The following is a 10431-nucleotide window of genomic DNA, read 5'->3' as shown; positions in this document are numbered from 1 at the left end:
TGCCGCCGGGCCCGAGCCCCCCGGGCCGCCCCGCGCCGCGGCCGCGGCTCCCGCCGCGGAGCCGCTTCTTATCTGCAGCGCCAGAACAAAGGTAGGTTGTTCAACTCCGCGCTCCGGGGGAGGGACAAGTTATTTTTGGAGGGTTGTCTTCCCAGTGCATGACTGGTTGACCTAAAAGGAGAAGGGAGAGGGGAAAAAAAAAAAAAAAAAAAGGGGGAAAAAAAAAAAAAAAAAAAAAAAAAAAAAGAAGCCCGGCACCGCCACCCCACCGGCACAGCGCGGGGCGGGCAGGGGAGCAGCGCGGCGCGGCGTAGTTTTATTTTTATGCAACTTAAAGAAGCCGGATTCCCCCCCCTTCCCTTCCCTCCCCCTGTAAGATGCCCAGCTATTTCTAGAAAATTTGCGTTGCTGAAATACTTTAATCTCTGTGCTCTATTTTATTCTTTTAAATATTGGGGGTTTTTTTTTCCTTTTTTTTTTTTTTTTTTTTTTTTGCGTTTGTGATTTTATGAGCACATATTCCTCTTAGCGGCTATGAATTTCTATGAATTCTAAATAAGCTTTTCTAGGGATGAAACGTGCGGGGTATTTTTACACGAGGATTTCAACTTTTCGGTTGACATAATCTGAAGGTACCACAGCCTTTTCTGCGACTGTTCAAGTGCTTCCCTGCCCTGCGAGGAGTTATCACATTGCTTAAACCAGCCCTTTATGCCATCATTTTTCTTTTTTTATTCTTTTTTAAGCCTGTGTGTTGCTCAGCTTCATTGGATGCTTTTCTTCTCCTCCAAACTGAAATGCTCTCAGGTTTTGCTGTGCTTCTCGGTTTGTTTTGAACACGTAGGAAAATATTAATACAGAGCAGTGAAAAAGAAACAGTGATGCGTCTTCCGTTCAGGGGAGTCGGCAAACCTGTCCACTTGTATGCCGGGAAGTACAGAGAGCAAATCCATAATTCAGTGCAGGAGCAGATGAATTCACGGCGATGCATAGGATGGGTATTATGTAACTTAATAAGAAATGTGGTTTTGATCGTAGGAGCGGACGCTGCGCTTGTAGGTATAAATATCAAATCTAGGTAAGTCTGTGGAAGAGCACTTTTCTTCCAGCCTGCATTAAGCAGGGTTGTCTTCAATCCCTAATTCTTATGGGATTTTGCGGGGGGAGCAGCTTCTTCCTAAATTGAGTATCATTCAAAAAATCTTTTAAATACCTGTTGTGTACTTGGTTGCTTAATTGGCTCTCCTTCTTCCTGTCTCTGCTGCCTGCTTTCCCCAGTTATTATGGGATCTCTAGATTTATTTTTTTTTAGGAAGTCTCAGTTCCAGAGCAAACCTGGACAGCAAAGCTGTTATTCTTTTTTCCTTTCCTCTCCCGCTAAAATATTATTTCTTACATATTACTGGAGATTTCTTTTCTCTGCCTTTTTATTTATTTTTCTCTTAAGCTGTGCAGCCTGACCTGTGCTAATCAGAAACTCTTTTTAAAATATGAGACCAAGTCAGATTTGTACCCACAAACTTTTATACTATAAAACTGGGATTGATTTTTCTTTAAAAAAAAAGACACTGCAATTCACTAATGGTAAACACAAATAAATGTGTTTTGTAAAATGAAAGGGTGTCTTTTTAAACACATTTCTAGTTTTTGCTTTTTGGGCCTTGTAGGGGATGATAGGAATTAGTAGCCTTTAATTAGACGTGGAGATATTCACATTTTACAGGGATTTATGTTAGAACATGGAATGGCGGGTGGCTTGTTTCCTCATTATGAATACTCCCTGCACATAATGAGGTTCATCATTAGTTGATGGAGTGAATTTGCCCTAGCTCTACCTTGAAAGGCACATAATTTACATACTACTTCAGAGCTTAGGCTTTAATGGATTCCTCGATGAATAAAATGAAAAGCTACTTTCTTTAAATTTTTGAACAGTGTTTTGATAATACGGATTTAATAAGACATTCAATTTCCTTGTTAAGTATATTTGAAAGTGCATTCCCAATTTTAGCACAAAATATACTTCCCTGTGTTGCTTCCTGTAATATTAGGGAATACATAAGCAAATATATACATTTTTGGGGACGTAGAGGGATTATTTTACCCTGTGTGTGAGGTGACACCGGGCTCCTTTGGCCTGGTCTCCAAGCACAGTAGAGCTCACCTGCACTGTTAAAATATCACAGAGCAGACCTGCTCTCCTGTTAAAGCTCGTTCTGCCTGAGGAGTATTTTAACTGTGTGTTTGCTGTGTACATTTGCAGTGATGTATCTTTGGAAATGTGTTGCTGGCTGCCAGGCTGACAGTGACAAACCCTCCGGTCCCACCTCCCTATTTATTTTAATGAGACGAGAACAGCAAAAACTTCTCTGGTGCAGTTCCACCTCTGGAACTGCTGCGTAGATGTGATTAGATTAGAGTAAATTGAATTGTAGGCTGCCTGATGTGTTATCATGTCATCAGCTTACTCCAGCCCTGGTCTACAGGGTAGAGTTAGCGAGACGTCCTCATCGTCTTCCTCTCCTCCTCCTCTTCCTCCTCCTCCCTCGGTGTGTAGGTGGGGGCTGTGCATGTCCCGTGCGTGGGGCAGGCTGGGCATGGCCAGCACCTCTCCCCATTGACACTTGCCGCTGTGGTGGTGGAGTTGAGAGGCGAAAAATACGAAGCGAAGGCTTGTTTTGATAGAATGTTTTATTACCTGAAAACGATGAGCATATATTAACATTAATAGAATAGTCTGTGTCATTCTTTTTTAGGCAATTTACCTCCGCCGCAGACCTGTCTGCTTCAAAATCTTTCTCTGTTCTAAAACATATATTTGTTTAGGGAGTTTTCATTGAAGTGTACATGACAATTACAGCTGTTCATTAACAAAATTGGGTATTTGTTTTAAACTTTAACCAATCACTTTGATATGCTAATTATGGTGTAATTTAATTTGAGCCCTGTAATGATGATGCCGTTATTATGGACATAAATGATGCAGTTAAGCTGAGAGTAATCTCATTTGCATACTGTACATGCCAGTAAATTAAGCCCTTTCTTCGACTGCTTCAGCTTTAATTTTCCACTTCTTTTCACACAGCGCCTTTTCAGCCAGTCTCTTATAAGCCCACTTTGTAATAGTGCTGATGACTGTTTGATGTGGAGAGTTGCTGCACCACAATAATGCAAGACACAAGATGTAACATTTAAAGGATTCATTATCTTACTGAGTGTTGCTTTAAGAAGCTGGGATTAACAAGGGTGGAAGTGTCCTCTCCGTGGAGCCATGCGGGTCCTCCAAGAAACAAATGCAATCTTTATTTTTTTCCTCTTTTCTCTTGGTGTACCCTAACAGTGAAAGGGTTTCAGTAAGGCCCCGTGGTATTTCTCAGGAATGAACTAAGACACGATCAGGGCTCTATAGTACAACATTTGACCTTCTCTGTAGGGTGTTCTGTGATGCTCCACTGTTGCAGAAAAGTTATTGGATACAATTTGCAATATAATGGAGATGTGAGATACCGGATTATTTCTCATATTGGGTATGTGGGCTCCAGATCTACCTGTGTGACATACAGCAGTGCAGAATAGAAGTCTGCATTAGTTTTTTTTCTTTCTGTTTATTTGTCAGTTTCTCCTTTCGTGGCCCTTACATCAGCTGACCTTAATATCAGGTTAATTGCAGGTTCTGATTTAAAAAAATGTTGTGGTGCCTGCTGATATTAATGAAAACTTGGGTTTTGAAAGAACAAAAATCACCAACACCAAACAAAAATGAGCTGCGTAAGTGCTGACTTCAATAGTTAATCTCTTCCAATTTACCATGTTGTCATTGAGCTGAAGTATTCTCATAACACTGTGGCGTACAAAGAAATCATGTGAAATAAACAGGGCTCTTTTTATAGCTTCTTACTATTATGGTTAGATATTTTCATAGTTTAATACCTCTGGAAGTAAAGCCCGTCTCAAGTTTTTCGCAGCAGTTGGCCTCTCAGAAAGCCATTGTTGTGTGGGTAACCAAGTTAACTGAAGATCATTATTAAAACCTCGCAATCCTTTCCTTACACAGGGTCCCATGACCAAAAATAGCTTGTGCAGTTGCCCACAAACATGCAAGTTAATAACTTCCTGGGTGAACAGTGTAAAAGCTGCTGATTTCCAAGGCATGCATGTCACCCTGGCCTCCACCCCTTCAGGGTGTGCAGCAAGCAGATGGGAGAGTCCACGCTCACTGCCTGGCCAGCATTTAATGAGAATTCGTTCTTTATGGCTCTCACCTACTCTTGGTTTCAGTTCTGCATTTCTCACATGCCATCTTGTTTTCCAGCAGCCCTTCCATGGTAGCCTGGCCACGCATGAGCGCAGGCTGGGGGTGTGCTGTGGTGAAGTGCTGCCTGGTGGCCATCTGACTTCCCTGTTGAACCCCCCGTTTCTGGTTCAAAAACCAGAAATCATTCCCAACAAGCCCACTGCTCCAGCCACCAGTTGCCGTGACTTGCAGGTTTTCAGTTCTCCTTGTACACATCCACATGTGGCTGGTGTGAAGAAAACCACCCAAGGAGATGAGTACGAACACGGAGCGTAGTGTGGGTCTTGGCCTTCACAGAGCTTTTGCTTCTCACCCATAAAACACCAAAGCTAAGAACGTTACATCTGCCAGCTGTTTCTTCAGGATAGACTACATCAGTGTGCAGTGTCAAATCTTGGGGTCTGCTTCTGAAGCAAAATGTGTCCTGAAGAGGAAAGGCCTCCCCAGTGCCTTTTCTGAGGCTGTCATTGGGGTTCATTACACAAGCACAGCCAGGAGACAATACGTAGCAGCTGTTCCCTTTGTGCTCACAACCCAGAGCTACTCAGGTTGCTGACAAAACTGGGTACAAGCTGACTCCACCCAGAGCACAGGTAGAGAACAGGTTTCTCACAGCACAGGGTGATGCAGACTCTCCCCAGAAACTCCATAAAGTCAGAAATTCTCTAGAATAATGCTGGAAAAATTTGGCCCCTAAAGCTCATGGAAAAGAGTTTGTGATTTTGTCTATTTTAGCAGTACCCCTATGGCTCAACCCTCTGAAGTTACTGTATGTGTTGCTTTAGGATGTCATTGGCTGCAAAGGATGTGTCATGTCTTCAGATTCTGCAGGAATTAGTATGATGAGAATCCCTCTCTCGTGTCATGGAGGGATTTCTGTCCCAAGCAGACAATGCCAGTAGGATGGACTGAGAGTTGGGCTAAGAGACTCTCTTTTGGTGCTTGTTAGTGTTTTATGGATGTAACAATGCTGCAGTGTGCTGTGCAAAACTTAAGTGTTAATCTTCTTCGGAGGTAAAAATATTTCTTCCAAAATGATTTCAATACCTTGCCCTTAAAGAAATCATGTTGTAAGAGCTGTCTTCTTTAAAAAAGAGGTTTCAGGCATAGTTTTTCCTACTCTCTTTGTCCTAATGAAACACATATCCTTCCTCCCCTCACAGGACCTTTTGAGTTTATTCTGGATAAAGAAATTCATTTATGAAGATTTTACCTTTATCATCCTCCCTCTTTAATCTGATCCTGGATTGCAATTTTCAGTAAGTTTCTCCTGCCACACTTTCCAACATATGAACCTTTTCAACCCAATCAGGTGGGAAATTAAGAGCTATACCAGTTCTGATGATGTACTGTGCAGCCCTGTTTGAGCATTTCTGTGTAATTCAGGATTGCTGGGTTTAAAGAAGTTTTTCACCCTGGGTAATGGTAGCTCTCTGCAGAAAGTTATTTCAAGGAGTTTTGAGCTTTGTGGGAGACGGATTTCTCTTTTTCCAGCTTTGTTTACAAATTGCTTTGTTTTTACCCTTTTCCAGCAAAACAAGTGTTTCTTTATAGAAATATTTGTGGTTGAGAGCAAAGCCACTGAACCTGTCTCTAGAACTATAACTACAACAGATTAAAGAGTAATTTATCATATGTTAATATACTTACCCCATCAAAGTCATGGGTGTCAAGACGTAGAAACAAAAATAGACCTCTGATCTCTATCTCTGTAGTGTTTTTCAGCATCGAGTCTGCTATTAGTATCTGGAGAAAAAGCTCTAGGAATTTGTTATTGTATTTACCAGGAGCTAAGGAGAACAGCTGTCTGTCACTGAAATTACCCCAAGTGCCAGAGCTGCTGCCTTTTCCATGTTTGACTGAACTGAGTTGACTTCAAGTTTCAAAGTGTGAAGATTCCCTGTTCCCACACTTGTCAGCTTGTTCTTATTTGTAAACACATCTTATCATGGCTGTAGATGGTGCATAGGTATCTGTGATGAGAAGCTTGGAAGCACCTACAGATGCTTTGCTTTTCCAGCATATGAGGAAGCCTCCTACAGCTGTTCCCAGCAGCAGGCAGCTGGCTCACCTGGAGAGCATCCTGAAAAGAGGGATGTTTTGGAAGTCCAGGTGAATCTGCCTGTTGCTGCTGGTCCTGAGTGTACACAAAAGTCTAGCAGTGAAAGTCAGGTAGTTGTTGGGGTTTCTTTATCTGTGAGCCTTCAGTTCTTCTGGCTGCATGCACCCTTCTCCGGCAGCATTTTTTCCCTGTGACTGGACGATGTGAATGTCCCTCTAAGCTGGCTGAATGGACAAAGCAATGTGATGGAAAAACATGCTTCAAGTAGGACGGTGAAGGTTCTCAAGCAAAGCTGTTAGAGATAAGGCACACAGCTCAACCCCTTCCTTTGTTCCTATTATCCCTGTACCACCTGGGGGCTATAAGGACCAGCAGTGTAGGTAGGAACACCCTGGTGTGTCACCACTGTGACATATACCTGCTTCTGGCTGTCTTGAATTAGACTTCACATTGGCTTTTCCTCCAAATGAAACACTTACTCTGAGGATAGTCTTTCAAAAGACCGTGTTCTTTTTTTCCAGATAACTGCTAATTCTTGAGCTGGGCTATTTAGGTAGTTTCCCGTGACCATCACTTTGAGGAAGATGAATGAAAAAATTCTGCTTTCAGGTGCATGGCCTAAATCAAAAGCAGCTCTGTTTGAGTTCTCTGAAGTCTGTCAGGGTTTTACCACTATTAACAGCCATATAGCCCCAGGCAATGGTCCTCTGTTTTACAGGGGGAGAACAGTATCTTCTGGCCCTGTGCTTCCCTGCTGCAGGGTAACAGTGTGCAAGGGGCAGCCATGAGCAAGGAGGGCTCCAACAGCTTGTTGACCTGGCCAGAGCTGTTGGAGATGGGACAGCCAGTCTGGTCCTGTGTGAGACAGCCTGACCTGGAGGCAGTCTGCCAGCTGGGGAGACTCGCCTGTCTCTGTAGACTCTTGGACTTCGGGACAAACAACAAAGCTGTGCATGAAGAGTTTCCTAGGCTTCACACTGGGGTAGGGCTTGCAGTGTGTGATCAGCAAAGCTTTGAGACCCGCAGTGTCGCCTTTCCAGCACTGGGATATTTCATGTGTTTGTTGGTATCTCCTTTGGCAAAGGATATTTAATCAGGGTGGGTGTGCTACAGGCTTGATGAGGGAAGGCAGTACTAAGGAATGAGCGGTTCCCAGTGAATGGGGAGCTTTATATTGCTTTTACAGTGAAACAAATATAAAAAGGAAGAATGAAATGATAATAACCTAAATTGGTGCCAAATGTATGGGATTCCATGTGTGTGCAGTAAAGGGAAACCCAGCTCCTGTAGTTTTCCCTTGGAAAATAATTCGTTCTGTATTTAGAACCTATGTGCAGGATGACCATATAAATGTGGTTAAATGGCATAGGATTCTGATCAAAGGGGCAATTACAAGTAATAAAATAGAAAATATAATTATTGCTACCATTTCAGATCTTATAGCCAGGGAGAATCCTAGCTGCTAGCTGGAGAAAAAGCCATAACATGAAGAGAAGAAAAGAAGAAACCCCCTATATTTCAGCTTGTTGGGCTCTGTAGGAAGAGGGCTGAAAAGTAAATATGCATTTCCTAGAATCTCAGAATTCCCAAATAATTATCAGGGGAGAGTTGTGAGCAACTTAACTATTGGCTGAGCTGAATTAGAGCAGAAACTGAATTACCAGCTTCCACACAGGAAAATGTACCAAAGTTGGAGCTGTGGCTGGGTTATTTTCACCAAATGTCCAGCACATATGCTGCGCTTGCTTTTATTGTTCACCGTTATGGTGTCATGTCTCGCTAGATTGTGCTTTGCTACACACCTCCACCCCCTAACAAACTGGCCCTATATGTGCATGTAGGCAGAATATAGGGAATTAAGCTGTGTGACAGTGAACTTCTGGGGGTTTTTATATGCTTGACAAATGTTTCTTAAACATGGTATAAATACATTGTACAGTAGAATTCAAGTGTTTGAGGGGCACGTTTTACTCCCAAAAGAAATGTGTATATTTTGGCTTCATATTCCTCTGTCTTTTTTCCTATCCTCCAGAAGAAATATTTAGTATTTTAAAGGCACCTATGTTTAGATAATACAGGTTTGGACAGTATTTCTCCTCTGTATGTTGTAGAGTTCCTGCCGACACGCCTGGACAAACCTCACCACCTAAAACCCTCAGGCCAGGTTTTGGCATTCGGTGTCCTCAGAGGGAGGGATCGTAGCTGCTAATCCTGTAATAGTCAGATTCTTCAAGGTAGCATCTTATGTCCTCCCACGGGTTAGATACTCTGTTTTACCTGACAGACTGAATATTTCTCTTCAAAGGGAACGTAAACTCTTCTGCAGGCTGGGCTCACCCTCGCTTCCCCTCGCCAGGTCTTGCCCAGGCACTTCTCTTGTTCCTTGGCCTTTTTGCCATAGTTATTTTCTTCCTTCCTGATTCCTTGGAGAAAATACATTGTATTTGTAAGGGCCTGTCCCTCCTGAGCCCATTCCCAGGCGTCTGCCTGCCTTGCTAAAGAGGCCTCTCCAGAGGAAAGGCAAGGGCAGCTGGACTGATCCCATCACTCTTCAAGACCGCGAGGTCATGCATTTGGTCCCCTTGCAGAAATGCCAAAGCCTATTTAGAGTCAGACATGTAAATACTCTGCTCAAAAATAATAATTAAAAAACCAATCTTGTGGCAGAGCTCCTCAGAGAAATGGGGACGTCAGCTGGCATTGGCTCTCACCTGTTTTGATAAGGCACTGCGTTTTCAGCGGGTGTTTGTAAGCTCCAGATACTTGGGATGAAAATAGCTTCCTCATCCTGTTCCCTTGCCGCGGGTGGGCGAGTGGCTCAGAGGCACAGCAAGGGACATGGGTGTCTTATCCCAGCTCCTTGTCTTTTCCAGTCATGCTAGCTGGGTTGTTTGGAACCCATAAATGCTTCGCTGCACACTTGGCCCCATCACAACCATCCCCATGTTAAACTCACAGAGGGCTCTGGCCTGCCTGTGCCCTACAAGCTCCAGCCATAACAGCTCATCTGCTTTATGGAGCTTTTAAGCCCATAATTAAGCCCCAATTAACTGGTGGTTGTGAGGCACTTGGTACCCCTCAGATAGGTTGGCCCTAAGAAACGTTAGGAGCTTTTGTGTTTCTGCTGCAGGGTGGAAGCTCTCCTTGCCCCCTGCAGCTGATGCTCTGTGGCCTGGCACTGCACCTGAAGGCTTGGTTATGCTCTCAGGTGAACTTCGCTCACATGAGAAGCTTTGATAGAACACCCCCTCCAGAAAACTGCAGGAAAAGCATTTTGTTTCATTAGCATTTGGGGTGGAAATACACTGTAGATTAATCCTCTTTGGAAAGAGATTAAGAAATGTTCTCTCCTCCTCCTTTCTCATGTAAGAGTAGGTAATGTTTATTCTTTCTTTATTAACTACAGACGTCAGAGAAAAAGGACTGTTGCCCTTTGATTTTATTTACAAGGCAAAAGTGAAAACTTGTTTGATCATATCATGGCTGTTTAGCTTCAGTGTAAGAGTGGAAGGGAACCTGTTTCCAGCTCCTATCATGTCTAAATATAATTCTTCTGTTTAGTTATCTCTGAATTTTAAATGCTGCATCCTTGGCCTTACTTATTTGTCAGGTTGAGTGAAATTGCTTCATGCTCTGCTTACGGAAATAAGCTATTAAAAATGAAATTGTCTCCAAGAACTAAGGGATTTTTGTGGGTGTCAAATTTGGAGTCCTGATTTCCACATAAATGATCCATTGCTGAGCAAAAGCTGTTCTGAAAACTTGAGCTTGCTTTTCAGTGAGTCAGGAGGAGGTCTGGGGCTTGATAACTCTAGTTAGCAGTCATGTTCTGGGGCCAGACAGGTTTTTTTCCCTTGTTTCTTGCTGACTTGAGGTCTAACTTGATAGAAGCAGAGGATTGCTCTTGTGAGTTTTGCTGTGTGCATCCAGCACACTCACCTGGGCCATCTGTGCCCAAAGTTGCCCATGATGCTCAGCTGGGAAATGAAAGACCTCCAGCAATCCTGTGTTCTGCTGTAGTGATGCCAGTCATGGAAATACTCGTTTTTCAGGAATCTCTTTGAAAATGTTACTT

The 10431-nt window shown here is 43.1% G+C and overlaps 1 protein-coding gene across 10 annotated transcripts in view; it reads left to right on the top strand.

Moving 5' to 3' along the window:
• The window catches only part of FOXP1 (forkhead box P1), a 380068-nt gene that overhangs the window by 185025 nt on the left and 184612 nt on the right, over window positions 1-10431 (top strand). Inside the window, exon 1 of one of the 10 annotated variants that reach the window (XM_039733874.1) lies at window positions 73-91. The exons of the other annotated variants lie outside the window; for them this stretch is intronic. The gene's annotated coding sequence lies outside the window, so the exon portion shown is untranslated. Of the gene's footprint in view, window positions 1-72; window positions 92-10431 lie in introns of those variants that run through there. 10 annotated transcript variants of the gene reach the window in all.

Source organism: Passer montanus, unplaced genomic scaffold, assembly GCF_014805655.1.
Source record: "Passer montanus isolate IOZ18808 unplaced genomic scaffold, ASM1480565v1 scaffold9, whole genome shotgun sequence".
In the NCBI taxonomy this organism is placed as follows: domain Eukaryota; kingdom Metazoa; phylum Chordata; class Aves; order Passeriformes; family Passeridae; genus Passer; species Passer montanus.
This window is presented reverse-complemented; position numbering and strand designations above follow the sequence as displayed.